The 24,503-nt window shown below is 31.2% G+C and overlaps 1 long non-coding RNA gene across 1 annotated transcript; it reads left to right on the top strand.

Moving 5' to 3' along the window:
* Positions 1-867: 867 nt before the first annotated feature.
* On the top strand, positions 868-22,750 carry LOC116420981. The gene is made up of 3 exons (XR_004231365.1): positions 868-965; positions 11,468-11,511; positions 22,589-22,750. It is a non-coding gene; the product is annotated as an uncharacterized LOC116420981 (long non-coding RNA).
* The last annotated feature ends 1,753 nt before the right edge of the window (positions 22,751-24,503 follow it).

Here is a 24,503-nt window from a genome sequence, read left to right on the forward strand (position 1 = left end):
TATTTTATACAATTGTCTTGCTACACAAGAAAATTCTGATTTAGAAAAAAGGTAAAAATAACCTGGAAAGAAAAAAAATGCAGGCAAACAATGACAGAAAGAGTATAAATGCTATGTTGTGGTCCACACTCATTTCCCAGTGTTCTTCCACTAGGTGTACCTGGTTCTATTCATTACTAATTGATTGGAATTGATTTGGATCCTCTCATTGTTGAAGATAACTACTTCCATCAGAATTGATTCTCATATAGTATTATTGTTGAAGTATAGAATGATCTCTTGGTTCTGCTCATTTTGCTTAGCATCAGTTCAAGCCTCTCTATAGTCATCCTGTTGGTCATTTCTTGCAGAACAACAATATTCCATAACATTCATATGCCACAATTTATCTAACCATTCTCCCACTGATGGGCATCCATTCATTTTCCAGTTTATAGCCACTATAAACAGGGCCACCACAAACATTTTGGCACATACAGGTCCCTTTCCCTTCTTTAGTATCTCTTTGGGGTATAAGCCCAGTAGTAGCACTTCTGGATCAAAGGGTATGCACAGTTTGATAACTTTTTGGACATAATTCCAGATTGCTGTCCAGAATGATTGGATTCATTCACAGTTCCACCAACAATGCATCAGTGTCTCAGTTTTCCCATATCCCCTCCAACATTCATCATTATTTTTTTCCTCTCATTTTAGCCTATCTGACAGGTGTGTAGTGGTATGTACTTCATTTTCAAAGAGGATTATGACATCAGAAAGGTAGCACCATGACTTGCAATGAATTGAATTTATGTGAGGAAGAGTTCTGTTAAGTCATTAACCTTACTCTCCTACAAAGCCATCTGAATCCAGTGACAAGATATAGATCAATATGACTGGAGAATACAGAGACCTTCACCTTTTTAAGTTAAGGTCTTTCCCAGGTTTCAGTTTCATTGAGGCAAAGATGATTCAGTGAAGATAAGGTAAGAAATGCTTTTATGTAGACAGAGACCACAGGTGTAAGATGAATATGATGGCATAATATTTAAAGGTATAAAATTAAGAAGTGCAAAAGAAGAATGCTTTTGGACTGGGGGGAAAAAGTATAATGAGGTAAATTATCTCACTTACAAAAAGTGCCAAAGATTTTACAGTTGAGGGAAAGTGAGGATGTAGTAACACTTAAACCTTATTCTCATTGGTACTGGCTCAAAGAGAAAATAAAATACAAAACTGTGTAGAGAAATCTATCTTATCTTGCAAGAAAGAGGGAAAAGGCAATTCGAGAAGAAGGGTAGGGGCTAATAGAAAGAAAGGTGGACTGGGGGAGGTAATAGTCAGAAACAGAATACTTTGGAGGATAGACAGAATGAAAGGAGAGAGAGAGAGAGAGAGAGAGAGAGAGAGAGGAGAGAGAGACCGAGACAGAGACAGACAGAGACAGATAGAGACAGCGTAAAATAAACAGGAGAAATATGAGGGAGGGAAATACATAGTAATCATAGCTGAAAAAATGTTTACAGCATTTCTTAGGTAAAGGCCCCATTTCTCAAATATATAGAGAATGGAATCAAATTTATAAAGAGCCATTCCCCAATTTATAAATGGTCAAAGGATATGAAAAGGCAGTTTTGAGATAAAATAATGAAAGCTAAATAGTAATAAAAAAACAATCACTGGATCAAAGAAATAGAAAATAAAATAATTGTAGTATCACCCTATATCTATCAGATTGGTTGATATGACAAGAAAGGCAAATATCAAATATTGCAGAGGATGTAGGAAAATTTGCACCTCTACTGTTGGTAGAGTTGAACTCAAAACATTCTGGAGAACAATTTGGAACTATGCCTAAAGAGTTATAAAACTATACTATATCCTTTAACCCAGAATTACCACTATTTAGGTGTATATTAGAAAGAGTTAAAAAACTGAAAAGGGCCTATATGTATGCAAATATTTATAACAGCTCCCTAAGTTGTGGTAAAGAATTGGAAATTCATGTACTACTATTCAATTGGGGAATAGCTAAACAAATTGTGGCATATGATTATGATGGAATAATATTGAAGAAATGAACAGGATGGTCTCAAAAAAAAACTGAAAAGACTTAAATGAACTGAAACAAAGTTAAAAAGACAGAACTAGGAGAACATTGTAGATGGCAACATCAATATTATATGATGATCAATTTTGAATGACATCTATTTTTAGCAATGCAATTTTCCAGGAAAATTTTAAAGGACTTATGCAGAAAAATGTTATCCACCACCAGAAAAATAATACTTAGAGTTTCAATGCTGATTATATATATATATATATAATTGCTTGACTTCTCTACAAGGGGGGAGAGAAGAAAAAGAGGGAGAGAATTTGGAAATTAAAATTAAAAAAAAATTTTACATGTAATTGGCAAAAATAAAATGTTAATTTTTTAAGAATTAAATATCAGTTTGGCAGTGATTTAGGGGATAAATTAGAGTGGAATGGAAATTGACATAGGGAGAACAAATATGAAGCTATCATGATCCCCCAAAAGAGGAAAAAGACAATAGTGCCTATGGCAAAACCTAAGGACCCAAACTGCCTTTGGCCCACAGCAAACAAGGAATTTTTGCATTTTAAAATAAAATTTTATTATATTTAAAATACAACCCCCCAACATTTTTAGAACTTTTATATACAAAAAGGTTGCAAAAGATAGATTTGGATAAACAATTGAATTAAAGCATAAATAATTTACCAGATTACATCTTTTATGATTTTTTCCAGTTCATAGTTGTCAGTTTTCCCCCTTCTCCCTCAAATTAGTTTATATTTACTATGTTTATAATTTGTATATGTATAAATTTGTATATTTGTATATAAATGTGAATAGTAGCATTTAATTATGGATAATGTGCTACTTTCACAATCAGAAAAACTTTGGTTCCTCTCTTTGTCCTGGCTATGTGATTGGGCAAGTTAGTCAACCTCTCAAGTTCTCCAGACAACTATATATGATAATATATTACAGTACAGCTATCTTCATTGATATAGTTGTTTCATTATCAGACAGTTCCTATAATGATGAAATTATGTATATGGGCCAAGGAAGGAAACAAAAAAAGGAAATCCAAAGAAATAAAGAAACCTTATCTTACTTTTCCTTCATAGAATGAAAAATGTAGACACACAGAGATTATTTTCCTTATTTTATGTTCAATATCTAGTATATAGTCTGGCACATAATTAATATTCAATAAGTGTGTATTAATTTAAATTAAGATGATCTCAGAATCAGCACAACTTCTGAAGTTTTTTTTTTCTTTTTAAAGGTTTTCTCCCAGTATCTTCCACTAAAAGAAAAACAATCTAATAATTTAATCTCTATTGGTAGGTAGTTTAGAGAATCATATATATGATTGCTCTTTAAGCCTCCAGAACAAGTATAAAGTCTGAGCAAATTAACATAATGCTATTTATAAAGAGTCATGATTAAAGTTACAGGTATATCCTTAGGAAAGAATCAGAGAAGGTGTTTCTAAGCAGTATAACATGTAGAAACATAGGCACAGGGGTAGTTCAAAATTGATTCTAAAAATCAATGCGTATATTGTAATAGTTTAACAAATATGAAAAGACTTGGTTTGTTGTTATTAATGTAGAAGTCGGTTTTATTTATGTATGGTGTAACCACTGATTTATCAGAAAAAAAAGATAATTTGCTTTTTTAAAAAGTTAAAAACATGAAAAAAAAAGAATATTGAAGTGAGTGGAGACAAGATGTCAGAGTAAAGGGAAAAATTCACCTTAACTCCCTCAAATTTCCCTTATAATACTTTAAAATAATTATTTAAAATGAATTCTGGAGCAGTAGAACCATTTTTAAGAGTCATAATAAAATAATTTTCCAGCAAATAAAATGTCAGAAACTCTGCATAGACCTCCAGCTCATACCACATACCAACATGAGGTCAAAATGGATATGTGATTTGTGTAGGATGACACTATAAAAAAAAATTAGGAGAATGAGGGATAATTTACCTTTCAGATCTTTGGAGAAGGGTGGTATTTATGACCAAAGAAAAGCTAGAGAACATTATGAAAGGCAAAATGGACAACTTTGATTACATTAAATTAAAAAGTATTTGCACAAACAAAACTAACCAAAACAATATTGAAAAGGAAGTATGAATCGTGGAAAAAATCTTTACAGCCAGTTTTATAATAAAGGTCTCAATTCTAAAATATGTAAAAAACTATGTCATAAAGAGAGAGAATATATCAATGCACTAGATATACACTTAAAAAAACTTGTTAAAAAACAAATTAAGAATCTAAACACTAATTGAATACTAAATTAGAAATTCTGAAAACCAAATGAGAGATTAATAAAAATTTTAAAAGAGAACCATTGAACTAATAAAATTGAAAGTTTTTTTTTTCATGGAAAACTCAGTAAATCATTGATTAATACAGTTAAGAAAAAAGAATAAAAATTATCAATATTGAAAATGAAAACAATGAGTTTATCATCAAGAAAAATGAAATAAAAGCAATTATTAGGAGTGATTTTGCTCAATTATACATAAATAAATCTGAAAGTATATAAGAAATGGGTGAATTTTTAAATTGTAAATTATATAGATTAACCAAGGAAAAAATAGAATGTGTAAATAAACTTATCTTAGAGAAAAAAAAAAACAAGTAAAATAAGTCACCAATGAGATCCTTAACAACAACAACAACAACAAATCCCTATATCCTGATGGTGTAATAAAAGAATTCTATCAAACATTTAAAGAACATTGTTTATAATACCATATAAACTATTTGCAAAAATAAACAAGTGTCCTGCCAGATTCCTTCTGTGACACAAATATTATGCTGATACCTAAACCAGGGATAGAAAACAGGGAAAGGAAATTATAGTCAAATTTCCCTATTGAATGAATTTAAATAAAATAATATTATATTGACATATCACAAAGCTCATACACTATGAGCAGTTGAGATTTAGACCAGGAATTCAAGGCTGATTCAGTATTAGGAAAACTATCAACATAATTAACTATATCCATTTTTAATAAAAACAACAGAAACAATTACCTGATTATCTCTACAGCTGCAGGAAAAACTTTTTACAAAATACAGAACACATTCCTTTTTAAAAAACACTAGCAAGCACTGCAATAAATAAAGCTTACCTTAAAATGGTAAACAATATTCATCTAAAACCATAATCAAGTATTACATATAATGAGGTTATAAGCTAGCAGCCTTTCCAGTGAGATCAGAAGTGAAGCAAGGATGTGCAGTATCACAGTTATTATCAATATTGTTCTAAAAATTTGATAAATGTTGGAGGGGATGTAGAAAAATTGGGACACTAATGTAATGTTAGTGGAATTGTGGAGAACAATTTAGAACTTTGCTCAAAGGGCTCTAAAAGAGGAGATCCTTTGATCTAGCAACAATATTACTGTATCTTTATCCCAGTGTTTTGTTTTGTTTTTCTTTCAAAGGGAATAAGACTTTTATTTACAAAATAACAAAGAATGGGAAATTGAGGGGAATATTCATTAATTGTGGAATGCCTCAAAAAGTTGTGATATGTAATTGTAATGGAATAGTATTGTGGTATAAAAAAGACAAGTAAGATGATTTCATAAAATAATTTTATATTTTCATGGAAAATAGAAAAACTGGAAAGGCTTAAAATGATACAAAGTGAAGTAAGCAGAACCAGGACAACATTGGACATAGCAAGAGCAATATTGTACAATGATCAGCTATGAATAACTTTGCTATTCTAACCAATACAATAATCCCAGACAATGACAAAGGACTCCCAATGAAAAACGCTATCTAGATCCATTAAAAAAAAAGTTGATGAGAATGAATGCAGATCAAAGCCTACTATTTCTCATGTGTGTATGTGTATGTGTGTTTTGGTGTGTTTTCTTTTACAACATAACTAATGTGAAAATGTTTGTATGATTGCACCCTTATGATCTATATCAAATTACATGTTCTCTTAGGAAAAGTAAATGTAAAATGAATAATTGTGATTACATTGAAGTATAAAAAGTTTTGTACACACATACATACACACAAATGCAACCAAAATTAGAATGAAATCAGGAAAATAGGAAAACATTTTATAGGATGTTTATTTGATAAATATTCATTTCTCAAATATATAGAGATAGAAAGAGGCATTTTCAGAAGACATCAAACTTATCTATAGCCATATGGATAAAATGCTCTAAATCACTATTGATTAGAGAAATACAACCTAAAACAAATCTGAGATACTACCCTACATCTATCAGATTAAGTAATTTGGGAAAAAAGGAAAATGATAAATTTGAAGTTAATGTGGAAAAATCAGGACACTAAAGCATTGTTGATGGAGTTATGAACTGATCTAATCTTCCTGAACTGCAATTTGGAACTATGCCCAAAGGGCATAAAACTATGCATACTCTTTGATCTAGTAATAACAATATTAGGTTGTTATCCCAAAGAGATTAAACATAAAGTAAAAGAATCTCTTTGTAAAAATATTTGTAGCGGCTCTTTTTATGGTGACAAAAAATTAGAAATTAAGGGGATCCTTACTAATTGGGGAATGGCTGGATAAGTTGTGCTACATAATTTTGATGGAATATTTAAATATTTAAATAAATAAATTATTTAGTCATTCTCAGCAATACAATGATCCAAAACAATTCTAAAGGACTAATGATAAAAAAAATGTATCAATCTATAGAGAAAAAAAATTGATGCACCTCAAAGTATGTATTTTTTGCTTTATTTCTCTTGGAGTTTTTGGCCTGTTTTTCTTTGCAACATGACTAATACAGAAATATGTTTTACATGTTTGCACATATATAACATATAATTTGTTTAGCTTCTCAAGGATAAGGAAGCTGAAGAGGGAGAAAAAAAATTTGGAATTCAATTTTTTAAAAAAAATCAATGTAAAACTGTGTTTTTACATGTAATTGATAAAAAAGAATAAAATAAAATTCATTCAGACAAAAGAAAGAAAAAGCACAATTGAATTAATTCAGTCCTGTTCTATTTTTTTTAAATAATTGAGAAGGGTAAGTTGATAAGTGGAAAACAGAAATGACATTGACACTGAATATAAAAAAATTGACACTGAAATAATAGTTGATATGATTCTATGGAAATAGCATGAATAGAAAAAAAAGGTTTTTAGTTAGCAAATATCTACTTGAAAGAGAGATGATGATATCAAAAAGCAGAAGTGGTTTAGACTGAAGATTTTTTAAAAATCTTACAAGGAAGGTTTTTAGATGATTATAAACTATATTATATCATAAAAGAAAAAAAGTTATAGAGATCAAAACCAATTTAAAGGAATATTACTAAGAAATCCAATTAAACACATTTATCTCAAGGATATTAAAAAAATAGAAAAAGGATACCTACAATGAGAAGAAAAAAGATTTGCAGATTACATTAATGGTTTTCACTATCAAGAGATGTGGAATCACAACATTTGAAATCTATCCGTCAGTTTCAGAGTTTCTTATAGAGGAAGTAGAGATGCCAAAAGTAGCTAGACTGGACTAAATTTATATTTTAAAAAATCTGTTACTAGTATATGCAGGGATTGATATGTAAGGTATCTTGTACATAAATGCAAGGAGAAGATGCTAAATGCATAGGAAAAAAAAAAAAACCTTAGCTCTTACTATTACCAAAAAGAGACAGAGGATATATCAATTATTGAGATATATACATATAGATATAGATATAGATTTCTGCTCTTCCATTTATAAAAAAATCTTTGTTAAAGTACTTGAGGATTTTAGTGGGGGAAACACTTTTGAAAAATCATTTATTCCATAATAAGCCACATGGTTCATATTTCACATTTGTCTAAAAGATGTAGAGAAGATAAAAACTCAGCCTGGTTATTATTATGAAAACTACTTGATTTAGTAAACTAAAATCCTATCTTAAAGGTTCTTTTCCCCAACAAATCTCCCTTCCATTCATCAAAGTCAAGCAGTCTTGAATGATGTTGCTGTATGTATAGGAGATATATTATTCAAATTCTCTCTGCCTATAGATATCGAACCAAGGCATAAAATGGAAATGTATGCCAGCCAAACTCAGTCAATTTGTGCCTGCTATGTGCCAGACACTATGCTAAATACCAGATAATACAAAGAGAAACAAAAGTAACTTCCTGATCTATTATGAAGAAAACTTACTGAGGCCAAATGAGAAAAGAATTTTCTATATATTGTTAGATTCTCCACATGTTCTTGTTTGTGGATAATGTGACAGTAGGTAGCATCAAGTTCCAGAATATTAAAAGCCTGCAAACAAGAATTATAACCACTCAGAAGTTGTCCTGGCCATCCAATTGGATATGAATTATTGGATAAAGAATTGCAAAAATTATGAACTGCATTTGGAAGGGACAAATGATGGATCTTTTCAGAGTAAAAATTTGAATTGAAAAATTTAAAATAATACTAGTACTGGTATTTAAAATAATACTAGTACCAATATGGATGATTGAATCTGTAACTATGTCTGGTACCAATTCAAGAGAATAAATGATGAACAATAAATTGTTCTGAGAGGAGAAAAGTCTTTTTTTTTAAAATATTTTGTTATAGCTTTTTATTTACAAAACATATGCATGGGTAATCTTTCAACATTGAACATTGCGAAACCTTCTGTTCCAAATTTTCGCTGCCTTCCCCCCACATTGGCAGGTAGTCCAATATATGCTAAATATGTTAAATATATGTAAAAATCCAATATATGTATACATATTTATACAGTTATCTTGCTGTGCAAGAAAAATCAGATCTATAAAGAAAAAAAAAAAACCTGAGAAGGAAAACAAAATGTAAGGAAGAAATAACAGAAAGAGTGAAAATACTATGTTGTGGTCCATATTCAGTTCCCACAGTCCTCTCTTTGGGTGTAGATGGCTCTCTTCATCACTGAGCAATTGGAAATGGTTTGAATCATCTCATTGTTTAAGAGAACCATGTTCATCAGAATTGATCATTGTATAGTCTTGTTGTTGCTATGTATAATGATCTCCTGATTCTGTTCATTTCACTCAGCACCAGTTCATGTAAGTCTTCCAGGCCTTTCTGAAATCATCCTGCTGGTCATTTATTATAGAACAATAATATTCCATAACATTCATGTACCACAATTTATTCAACCATTCTCCAATTGATGGGCAACAATTCAGTTTTCAGTTTCTTGCCACTACAAAAAAAGGGCTGCCACAAACATTTTTGCAAATACAGGTCCCTTCGCCTTCTTTAAGATCTCTTTGGGATATAAGCCCAGTAGTAACACTAGGATCAAAGGGTATGCAGTTTGCTAACTCTTTGAGTATAGTTCCAAATTGCACTCCACAATGCTTGGATTCCTTTACAATTCCACCAACAATGTATCAGTGTCCCAATTTTCCCACATCCTCTCCAACATTAGTCATTATCTTTTCCTGTCATCTTAGCCAATCTGACAGGTGTGTAATGGTATCTCAGAGTTGTCTTAATTTGCATTTCTCTGATCAATAGTGATTTTAGAGCACCTTTACATATGACTAGAAATAGTTTCAATTTCTTTATCTGAAAATTGTCTGTTCATATCCTTTGACCATTTATCAATTGGAGAATGGCTTGATTTCTTATAAATTTGTGTCAATTCTCTATATATTTTGGAAATGAGGCCTTTATCAGAACTTTTGAATGTAAAAAATGTTTTCCTGGTTTATTGCTTCCCTTCTAATCTTGTCTGCATTAGTTTTTTTTTTTTTTTTTTTGTACAAAAACTTTTTAACTAAATATAATCAAAATTACCTATTTTGTGATCAATAATGATCTTTAGTTCTTTTTTGGTCACAAATTCCTTCCTCCTCCACAGGTCTGAGAGGTAAAATATCCTATGTGAGACATAAAGTATCTTATGCAGAAAAATATTGATAGTCTTTAGGAATTTTTAAATTTTCCCATGGAAAGAAAGGTTATGTATTTTGACACTGACATTCCACCTATAGTTGTTTGTTATGAGCCAGAACTTGAAACAAGGTAATAACTCAATGGAATTAGAAAAAATGCTTAAGTTAATACCTTTGAGAGTTCACACATTAGCTCACACATTAGTTCCCACGTTTGGGAGATTTCAGGGGTCAAAATGAGATATCCAAATTCACACCTTCCATAATCCCACTCTCAGAGGAGGAGTCAATCTTTGAGTTTACACCTCTAAAAGAGCATAAAAACAGCTGAGTTCAGTCAGGAGAGTTCAGTTGTAAAGATTGAGAGAGGAGTGTCAGTTGAAGATTGAGAAGCCACGAGTCAGAGTTGAGCTAGAGGCAGAACCTGGAAGAGCTAAAAGACAAGCCGCAAGAGCTCTTGGAACCAAGGAGGGAGATAGGCTTCTAAGAAAACTAACTGGGCTATTTTGGAAAAGACAATAAAAGACTGTACTTAAATCCCTGGCTGTGTTTGAGGGGATTATTACTTGGAACTGAAACAAAGGCTGCCTCCAGAGAACCTCCCCAAAAAACCTGCTCCCAGAGAACCATCATATAATATAGAAAAGAAGAAGAACGCCACAATTGTTATGTGGTAAAGTGATTTAAAATACAGTATTATTGGAGGATTTAAAATGCATAATTCATAAAGGCAATAATGAGATTTGTGATGAATTTAAGCAGATTAAAACATGTAATTAGTGAGGAAATTTGTAGAAGAAATAGAGGGAAAACTGTCTAAGGGAAATAATTTTAGGAAGAGGCAATGGATCACTCATATATTGTTGACAAGGAATGATGGATGGGCATCCAAAGAATTGACAAATGAATTTCCTTCTGAATGACAGGAAAAAGTTAATATATCTTCAGTACACTGATGATCCCTAAGTGGGAAACTTAGGGGAAGATATGAACTAGAACTACATAGAATGATCCTGCATAAATGAATTAAAAATCTGTATCACTAGAGGAAACTTCTGAATTAATGATTTTATAGATTTCTTTGAGTGCATAATCCCATTCTGAGATTTGTATCAGTGCAAATATGATCATGCTCTTGCCATAAATCCAGTAGATAAAATAAAACTTCCTGAGTTTCCTTTTATGTGAGTAATCAAAATAATTTAATGGCAGATGATGAAAATAATATGTTCCTAGTACACTTTGAAGTTTAAAAATGTTTTTCTTATAACTCCTTTAGTTACCTAGTACAAGTGCTAGAATCAAAAATTTAACTAAATCTACAATCTGTGTCACGTAGGCTATATCCTGATTTTTAAGGATAAACTCTCTTAAAGTGACCTTTCTTCCTATAGAAACTGATCTCTGTGTTCCTGTATCCTATAAAATATCTGATAAGTCACCAAAGAATGAACAGAAGCTGGTACCTCTGAATAACTATTTTTTTGATATTTTGAAACCTGAATTGTTCTTGTTGTTGTTCTTCAGATGCTGGTGGTAAGAGCTCTCTGCATGCTATAGATAGTACTAAGGTACGTAACTATACCCTTAAGCTCCATGTATCAGTAATGTGGTTTCATTAGCTCAGGATTTATTTTAACCCATTATATATACCATATTGGGTTCAATATGGAAACTTAATTGTTGAATTTATTTAAATATTCAACATCCAGAGGGATTTCATGATCTTTAACATAAAAAAAACTCCTACAATTGTATCCATTGTTGAGACAAATAGCACAATGCTCTAATATGACCATTATTGTTCTTTCCAGGCTTTTTCCTCCATTTATGAAATTCTGAGCAATTATTGCTATTGCTTTGATGTCTACTTTCTGTTTGTGTGTATACATACATACATATATAAACAGACACATGCATATGTGCATGGTAGGGGGAATGAAATGAAGTTTATTACAACCAGATTTCAAATTAAATTACACAGCATAAAATTGATTCCAGTTAAAATTTAAAACTATTGATTTAGGGATTAGGTACATAAGACAGAAGCAAAATATTTTATCAATTATTAGGTAAACCCAACTTACTATTAGAAATAATAAAAAAAAGCATTCCAGAAAATGTTACATTTTGGCTCATTTCAATAGCAAGGTGATTCAGGCTAGTTCCAATGGTCTTTTGATGAAGAGAGTCATCTGCATCTAGAAAGAGGGTTGTAGAGATTGATGGATCATAAAATAGTACTTCTATTTTTGTTGTTGTTTGCTTGCATTTTGTTTTCTTTCTCAGTTTTTCCTTTTTGATCTGATTTTTCTTGTGTAGCATGATAATTGTGGAGATATTTATAGAAGAATTGTGCGTGTTTAAAATATACTGGATTACTTACTGTCTGATGGATGGGGTAGGAGAAAGGGAGGGAGAAAAAAATTGGAAGACAAGCTTTTGCAAGTGTGAATGTTGAAGGTTATCTATGCATATGTTCTGAAAATTAAAAGCTTTAAAAAATAAAATATTGCATTTCAAACCAAGATGAAATCTAAATGCATTTTTATTTAAATGTAAAGAAACAAGGAAGAAATTAAATTTCATACATTTGAACAGGCAAATTGTTCAGTACCAAGTAAGGAACAGAAATGACAAAAGAAGACAAAACAGAAAACTTTGATTAAGTAAAAATCTAAAAGATTTACATACACAATAGGGAAAAAGAAGAAGAAGAAGAAGAAGAAGAAGAAGAAGAAGAAGAAGAAGAAGAAGAAGAAGAAGAAGAAGAAGAAGAAGAAGAAGAAGAAGAAGAAGAAGAAGAAGAAGAAGAAGAAGAAGACTTACTGGGAGTGGGGAACAGGCAACTTTACAATGACTTTTTTCTGATAAAAGTCTTATATCCTAGCAATATAAAGAACTGATTCAAATTTCTAAGAGTTACAATACTTCCCTCTTTGATCTATGGCCAAAGAATGTGAATAGGTAATGTTTAATAGAAAAAATTCAATCTATTATTAGTTATAATATTTTAGTAGTATAGTAGCTCTAAATCTCTAATAATTGACATATTCAAATTAAAGAAATTCTAAGATTCTACCTTACACATATCAAATTGGCAAACATTAAAAAAAAAGAACAATGATAAATGTTTGAAAGATTTCAGTAAAATGGGCACATTTATGCATTCTTGGTAGAGCTGCAAATTGAGACAGCTATTCTGAAAGTTATTTTGAATTATGCTTGAAAAGTTTATAAACTTTGCATACCTTTTGACACAGCAATGTCACATTAGGTTTATAGTCAAAAGATATTAAAGAAAGGTTAACAAAACACTTCTCTGCACAAAAAATATTTTATTTAATTCTCATTGTAGGGGCAAAGAATTGTAAACTGATGGGATAACTGATAAATTAGAGTATAATGGAATAGTATTGTGCTTTTAGAAATGATGAGAGTGTTTAAATAAACCTTAAAGAATTATGTGAACTAATTCAGAATGAAATAAACAGAAAAGGAACAATTTATTTTAATAACATTTTATTATTTTTCAGTACATGTAAAATAGTTTTCAACATTCACTTTTTTATTATAATAACTTTTTATTGACAGAACCTATGCCAGGATAATTTTTTTACAACATTATCCCTTGCACTCATTTCTGTTCCGATTTTTCCCCTCTCTCCCTCCACCCCCTCCCCTAGAGGGCAAGCAGTACTATATATGTTGAATATGTCACAGTATATCCTAGATACAATATATGTGTGCAGAACCAAACAGTTCTCTTGTTGCACAGGGAGAATTGGATTCAGAAGATAAAAACAACCTGGGAAGAAAAACAAAAATGCAAACAGTTTACATTCATTTCCCAGTGTTCTTTCTTTGGGTGTAGCTGCTTCTGCCCATCATTGATCAACTGAAACTGAATTAGGTCTCTTTGTCAAAGAAATCCACTTCCATCAGAATACATCTTCATACAGTATGGTTGTTGAAGTATATAATGATCTCCTGGTTCTGCTCATTTCACTTAGCATCAGTTCATGTAAGTCTCTCCAATCTTCTCTATATTCATCCTGCTGGTCATTTCTTACAGAACAATATTTACCCAACCATTCTCCAATTGAAGGGCATCCATTCATTTTCCAGTTTCTACCCACTAAAAACAGGGCTGCCACAAACATTTTGGCACATACAGGTCCCTTTCCCTTCTTCCGTATCCCTTTGGGGTATAAGCCCAGTAGTAGCACTGCTGGGTCAAAGGGTATCAACATTCATTTTTTAAAAGATTTTGAGGTTATTTTTTTCTCAACCAGTCCTTCCCACCCTTCCTTTCCAAAATGGCAAGCAATTGCATATAGGCTATACACACATATCATGTGAACATATTTTCACATCTGCTAGGTTTTTTTGTAAAGAAGAAACAGAAGAAAAGTGAAAAGCCACAAAAATTATGAAAACAGTATGCTTCACTCTGCATTCAGACTCCATAGTTCTTTTTCTGGATGTGGATAGCATTTTCCATCAAAACTATTTTGGAATTGTCTTGGATCATTGGATTGCTCAGAAGACCTAAGTCTACTGTAGTTGAACATCACAGAGTGTTGCTGTTATTGTGTACAATGCTCTGGTTCTGTTCATTTTGCTCACCAACAGTTCATGTAAGTATTTCCAGGTTTTTCTGAAAACTGCCTACTCATCATTTCTTAAAGCACAATAGTATTCCATTACATTCATATACCATAATTTCTGCACCTATTTCCCAGTTGATAAACTACCTCTCAACTTCCAATCCTTTGCCATGACAAAAAGATCTATCATTTACCATTTCCTTTTTTTATCATGTTCGCCAATTTGATAGGTCTGAGGTGGTATCTCAAAGTTGTTTTAATTTATATTTCTCTAATAAATAGAGATTTAGAGCTTTGCATCATATGGTTATGGATAGTTTTAATTTCTTCATCCTAAAACTGTCTATTCATATCCTTTGATAATTTATCAAATTAGGAATATTTTGAATTCTGATAAATTTGACTCAATCCTCCATATAGTTTTAAGATGAGACCTCCTTTATTTGAAATACTGACTGAAAAATTGTTTCCCAGTTTTCTTCCTTTGTTCTAATCTTGATTGCATTGGTTTTGTTTCCGCAAAAGTATTGTAAGTTAATGAAATCAAAATTATCCATTTTGCATTTTATAATTGTTCTCTATTTCTTGTTTGGTTTTAAATTCTCCCTTCTCCAAAGATCTGACATGTAAACTCTTCCTTGATTTCCTAGATTATCTCCATTGAATGTAATTTTTGCTGATGTTTTAATCAGCAAATTTAAAAAAATACATTTATTCTTATGCTCTCTAGTATTTTTAATAGGAATGACCACTGTATTTTGTGGAAAACCTTTTTTCCTGCATCTATTGAGACAAACATGCTTACTCTTAGTTTTGCTATTGCCATGGAAAATTATGCTTATTATATCCCTAATATTGAATCAGAACTAAATTCCGGGTAAAAATTTCACCTGGTTATAGTGTATTTTCCTAGTAATAAAATGATGTTATCTCTTTGCTAATATTTTATTTAAAATTTTTGCATCAATATTCATTAGGGAAATTGGTCTATAATTTTCTTACTCTATTTTGGTTCTTTCTGATTTAGGTATCAGCACCATATGTGTGGCATCAAAAGAATTTGATAGGAATTCTATTTTTTCAAAAAGTTTATATAATACTTCAACATATTTAACATGTATTGGTCAACCTGCTATCTGGGGGAAGGAGTGGGGGGAAAGAGGGGAAAAGTTGGAACAAAAGGTCTTGCAATTGTTAATGCTGAAAAATTACCCATGCATATATTTTGCAAATAAAAAGCTAGAATTAAAAAATGTTTATATTGTACCAGAATTAATTTTTCTTTAAATGTTTGGCAGAATTCGTCTGTAAATCCATCTGGTTTTGGAGATTTTTCGTAAGAATTCATTGATACTGATAACTTGGTTTTCTTCTTTCTTTAATCAAATTGACCAATTTTGTATTTTTTTTTCAAAAATGAGCTCTTACTTTCATTTTTTAGTTTAATAGTTTTCTTATTAATCTATCCCTTGATTTTCAGGATTTCTAATCTGGCATTACAATTGGGGATTTTAAATTTGTTCTTTTTTAGCTGCATGGTGAATTCATTGATCTTCTCTTTTCTATTTTATTCACATAAGCATTTAGAGATACAAGATTTCCCCTAAAAACTGCTTTTGGATATATCCCATAAATTTTGGTTTGTGGTCTCAACAAGTAATTCTCTTATTGAAATTGAAATTATTTATTGCTTATATGATTTTTTTTGTTTGACCCACTTATTCCTTAGGATTAGATTATTTAGTTTCTAATTAGTCTACAATTCCATGATCCTTTATTATATGTAATTTTTATTGGATAATGATTTGAAAATGATGCGTTTAATATTTTTGCCTTTCTGCATTTGATTGTAAGGTTTTTTTTAATGCTAAATACATTGTCTGTTTGTGGATAGGGGACAGGTACTGCTGAGAAAAAGGTATATTTTTTTTCTATTCCCACTCTTTTTTTTTGTTTAGAGGTCTATCATATCTAACTATTCTAATATTGTATTCCCTTCTTTTATTTCTTTCTTATTTATTTTATCATTCTAGTTATGAGAGGAGGAGTTTAAAGCACTTCACTCACATGCCTATTTTTTACTATAATTTACCTAACTTAGAATTTTTAACTCCAAGAATTTGGATGCTAAATCTCCAAGGCCAGAAGAATTTACAAGTGAAGTCTATCAAACATTTAAAGAACTATTAATTCCAGCAATATGTAAACTATTTGTAAAAACAGGTAAGAAGGAATGTTGCCAAATTCTATGACACAAATATAGTACTTATACCTAAACTAAGAAGTGCCAAAACAGAAAAAGAAAATTGCAGACCAATCTTCCTAATGAATATCCATGCAAAAATTTTAAATGAAATATTATTAAAGAGATTACAGCAATTTATCAGCAGTATAATGCACTATGGCCAACTGGGATTTAAACCAGAAATGCATGGCTAGTAAAATATCATATTGCCATAATTGACAATTTCAATAACAAAACCAACAAAAAACATATGATATTTTCAGTAGATGCAGAAAAAGCCTTTGAGAAAATATAGTACCCATTCCTATTAAAAATACTAGAGGATATATGGATAAAGGGAGTTTTCCTTAAAATAATAGGCATTGTCTATCTAATTTTGTAATGGAGCATTATTTGTAATGTAGAAAAGCTAGATGAATTCCTAATAAAATTGGGGGTGAAACAAGAATGCCCATTGTCACCACTATCATGCAATATTGTACTAGAAATGTTGGCTTTAGCAATAGGAAAAGAAAAAGAAATTAAGGGAATTAGAATAGATAATGAGAAAATGAAACTATCTCTCTTTGCAGATGATATGATAATATACTTAAAGAATTGTAGAAAAGCATCCAAAAAGCTATTAGAAACAATTTATAGTTTTAGCAAAGTTGCATGATATAAGACAAACTCACACAAATCATCAGCATTTCTGTATATTATTGATAAACACCATCAGGAAGATAGAGAAATTCCATTTAAAATAACTATAGATAAAATAAAATACTTGGGAGCCCATCTGCCAAGAGAAATCCAAGAACTATATGAACACAATTACAAAACACTTCTCACACAAATAAAGTCACATGTAAACAATTGGAAAAATATCCATTGTGCTTGAGTAGGCCAAGATAATATAATGAAAATGACAATTCTGCCTAAATTGTCTACTTGCTCAAGGAGTACTAATCAAACTGCCAAAAATAATAACAAAATTCATCTAGAAAAACAAAAGGTCAAGAATATCAAAAGAATTAATGAAAAATAAATACAAAGGATTGTGGTTTAGTAGAACCAGACCTAAAACAATATTAATAAAGCAGCAGTCATCAAAACCATTTGATACTGGCTAAATAATAGCATGCAGTTCAGTGGAATAGATTATATGCACACGACATAATAATTATTGACTATAGTAATCTAGTATTTTATAAATCTCCAAATTACCACTTCTGGGATAAGAACTCACTATTTCACAAAAATTGCTGGGAATACTGGAAAATAATGTCAGAAATTCAGCATAGACCCACATATCACATCCCATACCAAAATAAAGGCAAAATGGATACATGATTTGGGCAAAAAGGACAATACTAAAAGCAAATTAGGAGAGCTAGGTTAATTTACCTATCAGATATTTGGAGAAGGGAGGAATTTATGACCAAAGAAGAACCAGAGAACATTATGAAAGGCAAAATATCTTAAATTAAAAAGATTTTGCACAACCAAATCAACAGAAACAAGATTAAAAAGGAAGTACAAAATCAGGGGGAAATCTTACAGGAAGTGTTTCTGATAAGGGTCTCATTTCTAAAATATATTAAGAACTATGTCAAACTTATAAGAATTCACAAATTCTTATAAATTCTTATAATTTTTATTTCACAATTCTTATAAAATTGACACATTTGTTCTCCAAATGTGTGAGAGTCAAAGGATATTAAAGATAGTTTTCAGATGATTAAATTAATGACACAAAAAGATAATAATAAATATTGGAGAGGATTTGGGAAAACTAGCACACAAATGCATGGTAGAGTTGTGAAATGATCCAACCATTCTGAAAAACAATTTGGAACTATATCCAAATTGTTCTAAAACTGTGCATACCCTTTGAACCAGCAGTGCCAACACTTGGCCTGTATCCCAAGAAAATGATAAAGGAGGGAAAAGGACTCATATGTGCAAATATATATATATATATATGCTCTTTTTATGGTAGCAAAGAATTGGAAAATAAGTGTTTAGCATGAGTGAATATGTATCGCTTATAGAAGATTGCTTGCTGTCTTGAGAAGGGAGGAGTGAATGGAGGGAGAGAGAAAAATTTGGTATTTAAAATTTTACAAAAATGAATGATTAAAACTATCTTTACATGTAATCTGCACAATAAATACACATGCATATATATATATAATACATAGGTACATATACATTTACATATCTATATATACATAGACACACACATACTTCTACTCTAGTAGAAGAAATGAATATGGAAAGTGGAGATGGTGAGGATGGTGTCAATGGTGCTACTAAATCATACCTGGTCAAAAGAAGAAACAGGACTGTTTGAGATGTATGATCCTTATGCACTTTGCCCAATGAGGACAAAACTTCAGAAGGATGGTAAGACCTACAGATGAAAGGGAAAGTCAGGGGACAAAACGAGGTAAGGATTTCACCTCATTTCAGGTGACTCCATTCTGTGTCCTGCTTCAAACAAGGACTCTTTTAAACGACTCTTTCACATACCCAGTAGTACATCAAATCTATTTTAGGATAGGAGAGTAAGGGGAGCTAAGGGGTGGGAAAGGGTGACATGATTTCATCAGTAGTTTTTCCCTAGTTAACTCCCTTTTTATAATGCCCTTTCATTGGGGTATTTTAGTAATAAATTGTTCATAGACATAGACTGAAATATGAAAACATTCTGTAAGTGTTTTTGGAGTTTATCTCTCATTCTTCAGAAGTGCCAATTTGAGATCTTCTATCTGTCCCCAGTCTACATACTTCATTTTGACAATAATGCCTGTTTGATTCCTAAACCTTTTTGCACCAATCTGGTTGTGATAATAGTAGGGGCCAGAAAAAAATTAAGAACTTTTCTACCCTTTTCCACTCCTTACCTCAAAACAAACAAACAAAAAACATATTTAGACAATAGAGATATTTTCTTGGTATTAATTAGCATAGGCTAGATTCTTTATCTTATTTTTCCAAATTTGTCTTATATCTATATTTATCAAACACCTTTTTTTGCATATCATATAGTAGAAAAATATAGTAGTCATAGTCCTTGCTCTTTGGAAACCCATGATACACACACCAGAAAAAGACTCTTTTTTCTTTGAGACATTTTGACCCTTATATAAAAACAAGGACTATAACTTCAAAGATTGGTTTTGGGTAAAAGCAGACAAATATGAATGGGAGAGTAGTTTCTCTCCTTATTATACTCATATGGGCAAGACTGTTTACATTTTAGAACCCAAGAAAACTGGAACAAAAAATGGACAGGAGCCTGGGGTCATGAATACAAGGTCCATTATCAACTTGCTGTGTGACCCTGAGCAAATTTTTCAGGGACTCAGTTTTCTCATTTATAAAACATCATTATGTTTTAAGCCTAATTTCTAATATTATTAGGAGGAATTATTAGGTCATATTTTGTAAAATTACTTGAGTTCAGAAGAAAGGGATGAGAAATAATAATTGATAGCATTTATTTATATCAGCTGAATGAAACCAGCCTGTGGATGGCCAATCAAACAAAGTAAGCTAGAGGCAGGATAATCAGGGACCAAACAGAAGCCTAATTTCAAAGTAAAGAAAATACTTGCAAATTGAAGTCCTGAGAACGAAGGCTTGTTCATTTGTGGCAGGAATAAGGTTTTTAGGCATAAAACCCCAAAAAGGTGAAACCCAACACAGTCGTTCTTAGTTCTTAGGTAAACAGTTCCCACTTTCAGGCTAAAATGTACTGGCATTTTTGGGGACAATACAAGAACTTGGGTCATGTGGGAACAGTCTTCAAGTTATCAGAAACATTGATCCTTGTGATTCAATCTTGTTTCTAAAAGGAATTAATATTAATCTCTTTGTAATAATAATTAAACCACTCTAATTCTTTTATGTAAATCTGGATTCACACTGGGTTAATTAAAGCAATGTACTCCCTTTAAAAAAATAAATAGATATTAAAAAGAGTCATAAAACATTAAATATAACAGAAATAACAAATTATTTTATATTTAAATTAGGCTTTTTTGATTTAATCTCTCAGATTTACTAAGTATCAAAGTGGTGATAGAGGTCAGAAAAATAAACTGATCATATAATATAATTTATGAAAAGAATGAGTATGTTATTTAAAAAAAAGACATTTATAAAACTTATTTTTAAAGTTAACCTAGTATTGAATTCAACAAGAATATAGATGACATAAAGGGAGAAAAAACCCAAAAGGAATTGAGTTAGTTTTATTTATTTAAATCTTGCTCCAAAATATAATTATTTCTTTTATTCTTCTTATAAAGATTTTATTACTAAATTCCTAGTGCTCTATCTATGGCAAATAAATAACTTCCTTTTTTCTTTTAAGGAAACTTAAAGCTCATACCACATTCTCAGTTATTTGTGTCTGGAGAATCTGGAGAGAGTGTGTCTGAACTATGATGCCTGCTATATAACAGAGATCAAAGGAAATAGACTAAAGCATTTCAATCCTAATTATGTGACACCATGTCAAGTTCCTTCAGATTATGAAGTCACAAACTGTTTTCAAACTTTTTAGTGTCGTTTTTCATAATTCCATGCTCATAGGAAACAAATAATAAATATTTATTGGTTACAGCACAAATGACTTTGCATATTGAGCTTTGGCCCTATAGAAAAGGAACAAAAAGATCAAATGATTTATGTGGATGAACTTGTTCTTAAAGAGTACACCAGTTTACCAACAACCTTTCTCCCCTTCCAACTTGATCCATTTTTAGCCCCCTGACACATCTGTATCTGTCTACTATTGTTGCTCTCTCACCTATTCCAATCCATCATTTCTCCTAGATGGATTGGAACTGGAAGGGCTTTTAGAGATCATGTAGGCCAATCTCCCTCATTTTATATGAGAAAACTGAAACTCAGAGAGGTTAAATGACTTCTCTTCAACCTCTATGATGAAAAATAATACCCATAGTGTTTATCTAGGTGGATAGAAAGAGAAAATAAAAAAAGGCATGTGAGAAAATTGATGAACAGGGATATGGAACAAATAATTAATGATCAAGGTTTTGATCCCTGAAGGCACATTTGTGGGAGAGTCAAGAAGATACATGTTATGGAAACAGGTATGGTAGACAGGGGTATCGTTTATGTCTATCTACAAATACTCAAATCAATCAGGCTATTTGTGACAGAAGAAAACAAAATAGAACCACAAGTGAATTCTACTTGGAATTAACGATTTGTGGGTATAACTACTAATTTGTTTTGGGCATCCAGGATTTGGGAGAGGCTGCAGATATGTTACTGTTTTTAGTGTATTTAGTTTGCCTGACTTTTATTTCTTTAGCCATAAACAAATATAGTATATACTTTACAAATAGTTTTGTTCAACTGCATTGTACATCATTCATGTCATTACAATTTATTGAACTATAACAGAACATGAAAAAAGTAGTTTTCCTGTTGAGTATGAAGTTTAGTCCTCAAAACATATTTGGATTAAGCCACACTGATGTATCTCCTAACTAATATGAGACAAGTTGGCATCCTTCACCTAGTAGCAAAACTAGGGGGTGAGGGGTGGGGAATGTAATAGCCTTCTGAGAAGCACAGTATTTAGTACTTTTGCCAAATATCATTTCTTGATAGGTTATCTGTGTAAACAATATGCATTGGCTTGCCAATACAAGAGACTTAATCACTTAAAAAAAGTCAGATAACTGAACTCGGCACCTTTGAGAGCTAGACAAAACTGAACACAAGTATCTTATCAATACATTTAAATCAGATTTTGTTTTTTTCTTTCAGGTACAGAGAGCCTGGCTGTTAAGAAATATTACTCAAAACTATATACTCTATTTCCTTCTCAACCAACTCATTTATTTCCAGTGGATATGTGATGATTCCATTGCATTAAAATGTAATTCTTATAATACATTCTCTATTATACTATATGTTTCTAAATTAAGATTGTAAATCAGTGCTTCTCATAGGTCTATTTATTTCAATGCACTTATTATTGTGATCTGCTAATAATAGTAACTCAATATAATAAATGTTTCAAATATAATTATAAAAATGATGTTCTATTTTCAAGAAACTTACGTTCTATTGAGGATTGTATACACAAGTTTACAGTAAAGTAGAACATATATAAGTCGATTCAGAAAATATATAAAAATAAACAAACAAATAACAACAACAAAAACAAATGACAAACCAAAAAAAAGATAATTTAGGGAAGGAAGCACTATGAGCTCAGCAAATCCAGAAAGGCTTTATGTCCATGAAAATATTAGAGGGTTATCTCATAGGCTATAATGGATCCTGAAAAGTTGAAGTAAAAATGAATGAATTCCTTCCTGGCTTGGAGGACAAAAAGAGAAATGACCCCATAATCAAAACGAGAAGATAGATTGGAGTCAGTTTGCTACATAAGGGTATCATTGCTTTAATTTTGCAGGTTAGAAGACTGAGGCTCAGTAAATTACAGAACTTGCCTTAGTCACATATATGTTTAGGAAAGTTAAGACATGAACTCCCTCTGCTAAATCTTCTTTTCCCTCTCTAATATAAATAAATAAAAGTCTTCATATAGGAAATGTTATATTGTATATGTTGTATACAAATTTATACACATATATGCATATGCTTTGTATATATGTACAATCTCCTATATATGTATATGTATATGTGTGTATATATATGTATATATCTATATCTATATCTATATCTACATATGATTTGGACGGATTTACAAAAAAAAAACAGATTCACAGAGATATCTCTCTCATTGCATTACCATCGTACCAGAGATTCCCAAATTTATTTATTCCTTCATATTGGGTTAGAGCAAAACAAGTGCAAACATTATCTAGAATAGATAATTGTGAAAATATCTAAGTATAAAGAAACCTGGACTGAGTTAGAAAATTGTAGTTCTAATTGTGACTCTGCTATGAGCTGTGTCACTGAGCAAATCATTCCATTTCTTGGGACTTCATTTCCATATCTGTAATAGGAGAGATTTGGACTTTATAATCTCTTAGGCACTTTTAAAACCCTACCATTCTGCAATTAAGCCATTACCAATTATTAATCTTTAACTTCAATTAGCCAGCAGTTTTCTTAGAGCAGAATTCTAAGGGAAGGAAAAGGTTGACAAGTTTAGAGAAGAAAGATGGACAAGAAAAACTAAAAGCATGGGATTTTGTCGACAGTCAAGCTGCTACCATCTAGAGACCTGGGCAACTAGCACCACAAAATGAATTAACCAGATACCTGACCTGGAAGGCAGGCTGAGTGTCCTGAAATTGAGGAGTGGTGCCCTGCACAATGTGGAACTTGATGAATGATTACAAGATAGAAGAAGGAATCTGTAAGGCTTAACTTGGTGTTATGAGAAACATGCAATTAATGAAATTTGGAGACTAAAAAAGACCTCAAAGATTTTCTTCCAGCTCCTTAATTTTATTGACAAGGAAAATAAGGTAGGGGACTTGAGTGACTTGTCCAAGGTCATCATGCTAGTTTAAAAAAACAAACAAACAAACAAACAAAAAAAACACGATCCCAGTTCTATTCATAGACAGAATAGACAGAACAATATAAGAGCATTTTCCCTCTTGTCCTTTGAGGTTCATTGTGAAGCATTTTCCTGTATTCAATGTTTTTTATTTGGGGACATTAGTGTTTGATATGAATCAGTCCTCAAAGCTCTAAC

This window comes from Sarcophilus harrisii, chromosome 1 (assembly GCF_902635505.1).
Source record: "Sarcophilus harrisii chromosome 1, mSarHar1.11, whole genome shotgun sequence".
NCBI lineage: Eukaryota > Metazoa > Chordata > Mammalia > Dasyuromorphia > Dasyuridae > Sarcophilus > Sarcophilus harrisii.